This window comes from Pseudophryne corroboree, chromosome 2, assembly GCF_028390025.1.
Source record: "Pseudophryne corroboree isolate aPseCor3 chromosome 2, aPseCor3.hap2, whole genome shotgun sequence".
Lineage (NCBI taxonomy): Eukaryota > Metazoa > Chordata > Amphibia > Anura > Myobatrachidae > Pseudophryne > Pseudophryne corroboree.
In genome coordinates, this window is record NC_086445.1 from 339,982,910 (window position 1) to 339,993,503 (window position 10,594).

At 40.1% G+C, this 10,594-nt stretch overlaps 2 pseudogenes; one reads left to right on the forward strand and one right to left on the reverse strand.

Moving 5' to 3' along the window:
- Nucleotides 1-8,418: 8,418 nt before the first annotated feature.
- LOC135053154 (5S ribosomal RNA) lies at nucleotides 8,419-8,536 on the reverse strand (annotated as a pseudogene).
- A 1,388-nt stretch (nucleotides 8,537-9,924) lies between these two features.
- LOC135052108 (5S ribosomal RNA) lies at nucleotides 9,925-10,042 on the forward strand (annotated as a pseudogene).
- Nucleotides 10,043-10,594: the final 552 nt, after the last annotated feature.

The following is a 10,594-nucleotide window of genomic DNA, read 5'->3' on the forward strand; positions in this document are numbered from 1 at the left end:
GGAGAGGTAGAAGAGAAGCAGGATGAGACGAGTGATGATACTTCATCTTCATTTGGGTGATCAAATAAAGAGAGAGTGCCAGAGGGTTCAGGTAAGGAACTGACCAGGTCACTGGCTGACAAAGAGCATACTATTTCATCTCGGATCTTATTAATCTCCTTGAAATATGAAGCAAGATCTTGTGCCTTGATAGTGGCGGGTGGGGTAGGTGCGGGAGGATTCAGAAGTGATTTAAATGTATTAAAAAGTTTTTTGGGGTTAGAGGCTTGAGCAGAGATCAGAGTTTGGAAATATGTTTGTTTTGCAGTGTCCAGGGCATTTCGATAAGAGTGGTAGACAGTCTTATATGTGAGGAATTTGCTTGAAATACGAGATTTACGCCACTGACGTTCAAGTTTACATGTGAGTTTTTGTAGATGGTTTGTTAATTTAGAGTGCCATGGTTGACATCTAGACCTACGTGGAGTGTGATGGGTAGCTGGAGCCACTTCATCAAGGGCTATTTCTAGAGTCTGGTTCAGGTGTGATACAGCCGTCTCAGGAGAGGTGAATACAGAAATAGGTGAAAGCAGTTGTTGGAGTGAGGTGGAAAGTTCTTGAAGATTATGTTAATATTTCTGCGGGTTTGAGGAGGATTGGAAGACTTCAGCAACACAGTGTTTGAATTAATGGAGGAGAGCATGCAGGTGATAAGGTTGTGATCTAAGAGAGGGAAAGGAGTGTTAGTGAGTTCAGAAAGGAGCATAGTCTGGTGAATACTAGATCAAGGCAGTGGCCCTCCTGAAGAGTAGAGGAGGCCGAGAGAAGAGGTTAGAGAGAGTAGTTTGGAGGCATGAGCAGCAGATTTTGGACAAACAATAGCAATATTGAAATCATCCATGATGATGGTGAAGATGTCAGAGGATAAGCAGTGAGGGAGCCAGACAGAAAAATCTTCCAGAAATTTTTTGGGATGCCCAGGTGGGCAATAGATAGCTGCAACACGCAGAGAGAAAGGAGTGTAAACCCTGATGGAATGTACTTCAAATTATGTAATGTTGGTGATGGAACCTGTGGTAGAACAGTGTATGCGAAAGATTGGGAAAGTAATAATCCAACCCCACCTCCTTTAAGCCCTGGAGGTGTGTGTGAAGTGGAGACCACCATGTGACAGTGCTACAGGGGAGGCCGTGTCTGATTGTGTGAGCCATGTTTCTGTTATAGCCAGCGGATTGAAGCTGTTAGATATCGCCAGTGAGGGCCATGCTACCAAATGCTACATGGCCATCCCTTGCTGGCATTCATCGCTGGACGCAACGGCAAGTGTGTATGCACTTGCCGATGCCTGCCCTGCCATCGGGTCCCGTCGCTAACAAGATTGCCGGATACACACATCGTCCAGTGTGTACCCTGCATTACAATCTCTAGGCAGATACATCATAAAGCATAGGGCTAAAACAGTGAAAACAGTGGCAATGAGTTGTAAATTGAAGACATAGATCTTATTATTAAACAATTAACAAATAGGTATACACATGTGCTCTCAAAAATTGGATAAAAGGTGTTACCTAAAGCTGGGTACACACTTGAACGATATATTATTCCTTCAATCGACAAACAATATATCAGTAGTTCATCAGCGGGTGCCTCACAAAATGTGGGGTACTGCAGCAAGTTTATTTAAGATTACTGGTACTGTACATTGGGGGTTATTAACTCCCTACATTGCCAACTGAACTTGCCCCTCTATCATTAGTTCTGAAAATTAGCATTGCAGTGTAGTAAGTAATTTTTATAATTCTCAAAGTATTTTATAATTTGCTATTAGTGTAATGCCATAGGAGTTTATTTACGAAGTTCCTGAGCTTGTTTATGCCAAATATCTAAAAGGACAATGCTTTTACTAGCTGTACCTTCCTAGCAAAAGCATTACCCTTTTCAATATAGGGCATAAGCATACACAAAAGCTCAAGGTTTTACCCATTGCTTCTTAAATAAACCCATAGGGTGGTATTCAAATGATATATCAAGCCAAATCTTCTTTCTAAAGTGATCCCCGTTATCGCACATATTGTGCCCATAGTAATCATGTTTAGCTGCGTAAAGGGTTGGGTGCCTTCGCTACTCCAGGGGTAGCAAGCTGAAATGATTATACCATCCCCGTCAGCAGAAACAGAACAGGTGTGGAAGGAGGTGAAAAGAATTGAATACTGCTCATAGAGTCTTCTACATAAACAGGAAACAGTGCTCTAGATCTTATTTAGATTTAGATTAATTTTATTTATCAGTCATTATTGTAACCACTATGAATACAAGGGGTTAGGTATATTCACCAAAGTAATTTATATATAGTATGTATGTGGGTAATAATGGGAATAGGTTGGGTGACATTGGTGTGATGTACTAAGTCTATAGCCCATGAAAATTTATTAAATGTGAGGATTCATGTACTATAAGGTTATGTAAATATTGACTGCTGGTCACATGGGCTAGAATGTAACAGAGACTTGGTTGTTATCATGCCCCAAGTAGGCACAAGGGGAGAGAGGTAGACAGTAGGTATGTGCAGGAGAAAATATCTATACAGGGAGTCAGAGAACATCATAGTAAGAGCATTACCTTAGAGGAGAGGTGAAGGACTGTTTGTGCTGAGTGGAGGGGGGCAATGGAGTCATTGCAGGGCACTATCTATTGATAGACAGTCAAAGCAAAGGAGTAGAAGGGAGGGAGCCCAATAATAAGCCTCTCCTCAGACACCTAAATATAAAAAGGAGGAGCATAGTCATTGGAAGGCAGTTCCACCCATGGCTAGTCCAGCAGGGAGAGTCCCAGTGGAGTTCCAGAGCCTGGTGTAGGTTGTATCTTATAAAGCCTCTGGAAGGTTCCAGAGACTCTGGAAGGTTGTATTTTATAAAGACCCCAGGAAGATTTGGCTAAATAGAGGCTGCTATATAAGGATGACCATCAGTAAGAAAGCATCAGTAATTAGGGGTACATTTACTAAGCAGTGATAAGGGCGGAGAAGTGAGCCAGTGGAGATATTTCCCCATCAACCAATCAGCAGCTCTGTATAATTTTATAGTATGCAAATTGTAGATGTTACTTCAGTGCTGATTGGTTGCCATGGGCACTTCTCCACAGGCTCACTTCTCTGCTCTTATCACTGCTTAGTAAATGTACCCCTTAGCCATGGTTTGTTTATGCCCATGTGCAGATGGTGCCTATGTATGGGTATAGCATGGCTGACACCTTTAGGGATCAATCACTGATGTTTAACATTGTGGCCTCCCATTGATGGTGAAAACACTCACCATTACAGTCAGCCTATCAATTGTTGCTAACCATGAATGGCCTATGGTCACCCCTAGTACTAAAGCTGCTATAGCGAAATATAGGGAGCCACCTACCTAACTGGATGCTGACTAAAAATATTTATTTATCTAGGTATGTCTTGGTGTCAAGATAATTGGAATAACTTGGGTGATACCAAAATTCATCAGACTTTATTATCTGGTACAGGAGTACCCCCAAGCCAACCCCAGGTGGATTACTATAATATAATTGTAGGCTTGGGTAGAAACACTGTCAATAGTCCCGCAGAACAAAGAAATCTGCAAACAAGTTAATAGCCCATCAAACACCAGTGCGCATGGGGCTACATTATACCTAGTGTTCTTTCTTACCCCAATAAATCTTCTTTTCCACCCCAATAACCACCATTTTGTGTGTCTTCTGCTTCCTTATAACCCTGTTTTTATGCTCTCACTTTATGCAATAAGAGTTGATAGCACTTTCTTTCATGTAAATGAACCAGGATGGCTGCCATCAACAAGAATCTGAGAGATCACTACACATAAAGATGCAGAGCTATACCACAGCTTAAAAACAATGGGGCAGATGTATTAACGTGGAGAAGGCATAAGGAAGTGATAAACCAGTGATAAGTGCAAGGTGATAAATGCACTAGCTAATCAGCTCCAATATGCAAATTGACAGGAGCTGACTGGCTGGTGCGTTTATCACCTTGCACTTATCACTGGTTTATCACTTCCTTATGCCTTCTCCAGGTTAATACATCCGCCCCTATGTGAGAGATTTGTACACTGATTAAGATACTCAATATGTTTTAACAACCTTTGTGATTGTTTATGTAATCCTTGATGTCACAAAGCCCAATCCACGCTTTATGGTGCCCTATAAATAAAAGATAATACTAATAATAATAATAATAATAATAATAATAATAATAATATCAGAGTGTGGTTTTGAAAACAAAAATGTAAAATACTAGAGAGCAGATGTGATACTGTAGTAATCATCACCAATACCTTAACCTGCTGCAGACCATAGGTTATACAAAGATATATCTAAAATGTGGATCTTTCAACTTAGTCATAATTCAATACAATGCAACAAGTTAAATACAGAGCAAATGGTTTTTGCATATTGTTTGCATTGGTTGTACCTACACCCTCTTGAAATGACCATGTCTATTTTTGTACGAGAGCTGACATTTATAGAAGATGTACATTTCACTTAACACAAGAATGCAACAAGTATTCTTACAGAAAACATACATCTTTTTTGCAAACACTACTTCAATACTTTGAAGGACTGAAATGCAAAATGTGTAGGAAAAGACTGTTATCCTTTATTAATATACCATTAATATTCACTTTTTGGGGTATAATATTCAGCAACCAGACAGTTGCAAATTCACAGAACACTGATTTGTAAATTAGGTATTCACCAATTTCAGTTTTCACTATATATTTCCACAGAACTTTCAGAAATTATGACAATTGCTGAATTTTGTTTTCAGGTAATAGGCAGCCAAATTTAATTTAAACAGTAAACCAGACAGTATATCTTTCAAAAAACATGTTTTGATTATTTGCAGTCTTAGATGTGGATTGTTATGCTTTGGGCATCTTCACACATATCTTTTGCAATTTTTTTTTCAGTGCTTGCATTAATATTTAATATTCTTCAAACATTGTTCAACTTTAATGGTTGTCTAATTTTTGTTTTTCATCCACAAAGAAGCTATTAATTTATGAATATACAGGGCAGTAAGTAATAACTTGCATGAATGCCTTCAACAGATATGCTTCTATTGGCCTCCCATAAAATAGACTCTGGAAGCAGATACTATCTATTGGCCAAGCCTCAATGATCAGTGGTTTACAATAGGGAGGTAAAAGAAGAAAGTTTTTTTTTCTTCCTTTCGAAGAAGTCAACAAAATGCAAGAACATCACCAAATATAGAAACTGTTGTTTATTTTGGCAATGCTTTTATAAATTAAATGGTTTTCTCACACCTATTCATCAGAGGGATTTATTTTAAACATGTGCTCTGAAGATGTTTCAGTACTAAGATATTTATTATAAAGGGTATAATTCCAGTTTTACCCTTCCCATTTTGTTTATTTTAGGGGTAATTTCAGAAAGAAGAAAGTTTGCATTTCTCATACATACAATAACCTCTTAAATGATTCACTTGAAACATTGGAAGAATTAATGCTGTGTCGGTTATGGAGCCCAGTAAGGAACACTCTGTGTGATAGTTTCTGATGATGGTGCATGTGCAGTAGATAGCAAATGGTCTGGCACAGTCTTTTCTATCAACTGCTCTGGGCCACCTTTCAGAATATCCAGTCATATACATCCGGAAAGTATTCACAGTGCTTCACTTTATCCACATTTTGTTATGTTTTTACGCCTTATTCCAAACTAAATAAATTAATTTTTCCCTCAAAATTCTACACACAATATCCCATAATGACAACATGAAAAAAATTTTTTTGAGATTTTTGCAAATTTATTACAAATAAAAAAACTAAGAAATCACATATACATAACTATTCACAGTCTTTGCCATGAGCTCAGTAGCATCCTGTTTCCACTGATCATCCTTGAGATGTTCCTACAGCTTAATTGGAGTCCACCTGTGGTAAATTTAGTTGATTGGACATGATTTGGAAAGGCACACACCTGTCTATATAAGGTCCCCCACTTGACAGTGCATGTCTGAGCACAAACCAAGCATGCAGTCAAAGGAATTGTCTGTAGACCTCCAAGACAGGATTATCTTGAGGCACAAATCTGGGGAAGGGTACAGAAAAATATCTGCTGCTTTGAAGGTCCCAATGAGCACAGTGGCCTCCATCATCCGTAAATGGAAGAAGTTCAGAACCACCAGGACTCTTACTAGAGCTTGCCTGCCATCTAAACTAAGTGATCGGGGGAGAAGGGCCCTAGTCAGTGAGGTTACCAAGAACCCAATGGTCACTCCGTCAGAGCTACAGCATTCCTCTGTGGAGAGAGGAGAACCTTCCAGGAGGACAACCATCTCTGCATCAATCCACCAATCAGGCCTGTTAGGTAGAGTGGCCAGACGGAAGCCACTCCTTAGTAAAAAGCATATGGCACCCCACCTGGAGTTTGCCAAAATGCACCTGAAGGACTCTCAGACCATGAGAAACAAAATTCTCTGGTCTGATGAGACAAAGATTGAACTCTTTGGCATGAATGTCAGGCATCATGTTTGGAGGAAACCAGGCACCGCTCATCACCAGGCCAATACCATCTCTACAGTGAAGCATGGTGGTGGCAGCATCATGCTGTGGGAATGTTTTTCAGTGGCAGGAACTGGGAGACTAGTCAGGATAGAGGGAAAGATGAATGCAGCAATGTACAGAGAAATTCTTGATGAAAACCTGCTCCAGAGCGCTCTTTACCTCAGACTGGGGCGACAGTTCATCATTTAGCAGGACAAAAACCCTAAGCAAAGCACATAGCCAAGATATCAAAGGAGTAGCTTCAAGACAACTCTGTGAATGTCCTTGAGTGGCCCATCCAGAGCCCAGACTTGAATCTGATTGAACATCTTTGGAGACATCTGAAAATGGCTGTGCACCGACGCTACCCATCCAACCTGATGGAGCTTGAGAGGTGCTGCAAAGAAGAATGGGCGAAACTGCTCAAAGATAGGTGTGCCAAGCCTGTGGCATCATATTCAAAAAGACTTGAGGCTGTAATTGCTACCAAAGATGCATCAACAAAGTATTGAGCAAAGGCTGTGAATATATATGTACATGTGATTTCTTAGTTTTTTATTTTTAATAAATTTGCAAAAATCTAAAAAAAACTTTTTTTTACGTCATTGTGGGGTATTGTGTGTAGAATTTTGAGGGGAAAAATTTTATTTATTCAGTTTGGAATAAGGCTGTAACATAACAAAATGTGGAAAAAGTGAAGCACTGTGAATACTTTCTGGATCACTGTAGTATAAAACATGAAAGATGGCACAGCTAGCAGGTTGCATATGGTGATAATAGCAGCAGGCATACCATGAAGTCTGTTCTGGGCAGGGACATGCAGTCAGGTTAGGCAGGGAGGCAGAGCAATAATACAAAAAATATATTTATAACTTAGAAATATCTTTTTATTATTCTAATAATTTTTATAGCCAAAACTCACCATATTTGCAGTGCTCCACTGGATAAACAGGGACTTGTCAGGTAGAGACCAGCATTGAGAAAGCTCAGCCTCTCCTCTGTTATAGTGAGATACTGCCTGGAGCTGGGGGCGGGGCCGCACTGTGGCCAATGATATTGCAATAAAAAAATAGCATAAGAGGAGGAAGCTATCAGATCTGCCTTAATGAGGAGAACATGGTTTGGTCTGGAATCAGCTGACCTATCCATGTAATTACCCAGCACACAACCTGGAGCAGACAACAAGAAGGAAGATCTGATAATCAAGATGGCTAAAATTGAGGGGAACATGGTAGTGAGTGGCTGCTGGGGTTGGGCAAGGGGGGGGGGCACAGGGCTGGCTCACAACCCTTATGTGGACAACATATACCCATGCCATGGTAAAGAAGCAGATAATACCCAACATGCTTTAGGCTGCTTCTGCAGAGGTTCTGCAACATGTTTTTTGTGTTTTTGTAAGGGGTTAGTGCAATATAGTGGTTCTTAAAAACTTTTAATTCTCTGCCTGACATTTTGTGGCCATTCTGATTTTGTACTACAATGGAGGAAGAGAAAGAAAAAGACAAAAGACCTTTTTTGAGAGCACTCATTTGGGGTATGAATAATATGTGTGTAAGAGGAAAAACTATGTAGATAAAACTTAATCTTTATTTAGTTCTTGAGTAAGATACTGATAATAGTAGTCAGTAGACAGAAATTTAAAAACTTGATTGCCTTTTTAACAAATAAGGTTCAAGATAAAATAAGAGGTGAAAATATCAACGGAAAGAGTATACAGGATTCCTATATATGTAATTTATGGTATCCAAGGTATCATTAAGTTCATTAGGATATAACTTTCATAACTCTTGTTATTGAGCAGATTTTAATACTCCTGGAGATGGAGCCTCAGAATGGGCTGAAAGATAGTAAAGGAGAAGTAGTAGTCTCTTAGAAAAATGGCCCACAGCATCTGGTATTCCCAGGCGGTTTCCCTTCCAAGTACTGACCAGGCCTTACCTGCTTAGCTTCCGAAATCGGACAAGATCGGGCGTATTCAGGATAGTATGGCCGTGGGCAGTTGTTACAGGAGAGAAAAATAAGAAGAGCCACTTCTGCTTTCTGTACTAAACAAGGGTCAGGCCTTGTTAAAAAACCAAACCATGTTTTTCCAGATGAGAGAGTGTAAGATAAGACACTTCTGCTGTCTGTTGTGACAGTTGATTTGTTCACTGGTTGGAGCGTAATGCTCAAGCCAGAGTGACTGTCAACCAGATGAGAGAGTGTGAATTTGCAGAATAGTAGGAGTCTGCTTGCTGCAGTATTGAGAAGAAAAGCAACTCATTAATTGGAGATAGACACTATATATTCAAAAAAATGTATGAAATACAAAAAAAAAAATTCTCATAAAGACGCTAGATGTCAAATATCTCCCACAGATATTCATTGGCCAGATCTCTCCGTAAGCAGAGTAATAGTATAGTATGCGACACGTGATTTCTGATCTTGGAACCAAGTTAGAATGTCAAATCAACTGCCAGAGATGTTCATTAACCAAATTTCTCAATCAGCCGACTAATATGTAAATGTCAGGTGTCTATCAAAGACATTTATTATCCAAATTTCTCAGTCAACAAAATGATATATGACATGTAATTTCTGATCCTGGAGAAGGAGGAAGAGAATATACCAAATTCATGAACACTGAGCTCAAGGCTGGCTCCAGTGTTTTGTAACAGAACAAAGAAACCTAATGCAAGAAGGCCTCATGTGAGGGAACCACTGTTGTTGAAAGCAGTTGAAAACATAAACAAAAACAAAAAACAAAAAGTGTTGGAGCTCAAGGCTGGCTCGCATTCTTGATCAGATCACAATCCATGGATTGTGACCTGATCAAGAATGCGAACCAGCCTTGAGCTCCAACACTTTTTGTTTTTGTTGTTTGTTATTTTTTGTTTTTGTTTATGTTTTCAACTGCTTTCAACAACAGTGGTTCCCTCACATGAGGCCTTCTTGCATTAGGTTTCTTTGTTCTGTTACAAAACACTGGAGCCAGCCTTGAGCTCAGTGTTCATGAATTTGGTATATTCTCTTCCTCCGGCTCCAGGATCAGAAATTACATGTCATATATAATTTTGAGAATTTTTTTTTTGTTGTATTTCATACATTTTTTTGAATATATAGTGTCTATCTCCAATTAATTAGTTGCTTTTCTTCTCAATACCGCAGCAAGCAGACTCCTACTGTTCTGCAAATTCACACTCTCTCATCTGGTTGACAGTCACTCTGGCTTGAGCATTACGCTTCAACCAGTGAACAAATCAACTGTCACAACAGACAGCAGAAGTGTCTTATCTTACACGCTCTCATCTGGAAAAACATGGTTTGGTTCTTTTACAAGGCCTGACCCTTGTTTAGTACAGAAAGCAGAAGTGGCTCTTCTTAATTTTTCTCTCCTGTAACAACTGCCCACGGCCATACTATTCTGAATATGCCCGATCTTGTCCGATTTTGGAAGCTAAGCAGGTAAGGCCCGGTCAGTATTTGGAAGGGAAACCGCCTGGGAATACCAGGTGCTGTGGGACATTTTTCTAGGAGACTACTACTTGTCCTTTACTATCTTTCAGCCCACTCTGAGGCTGCATCTCCAGGTGTGTTAAAATTAGTGATGAGCGGGTTCGGTTCCTCGGAAACCGAACCCCCCCGAACTTCACCCATTTTACACGGGTCCGAGGCATACTCGGATTCTCCCGTATGGCTCGGTTAACCCGAGCGCGCCCGAACGTCATAATCCCGCTGTCGGATTCTCGCGAGATTCGGATTCTATATAAGCAGCAGCGCGTCGCCGCCATTTTCACTCGTGCATTGGAAATGTTAGGGAGAGGACGTGGCTGGCGTCCTCTCCGTTTATTGTTGATGCAAATATTTGTGCTTGCTTATTGCTTAATTGTGGGGACTGGGGAGCAGCTGTATATTAATATAGGAGGAGTACAGTGCAGAGTTTTGCTGATCAGTGACCACCAGTTTTATCCGTTCTCTGCCTGAAAAAAATGCTCCTTATCTGTGCTCAGTGTGCTGCATATATCTGTGCTCACACTGCTTAATTGTGGGAACTGGGGAGCAGCTGTATTATATAG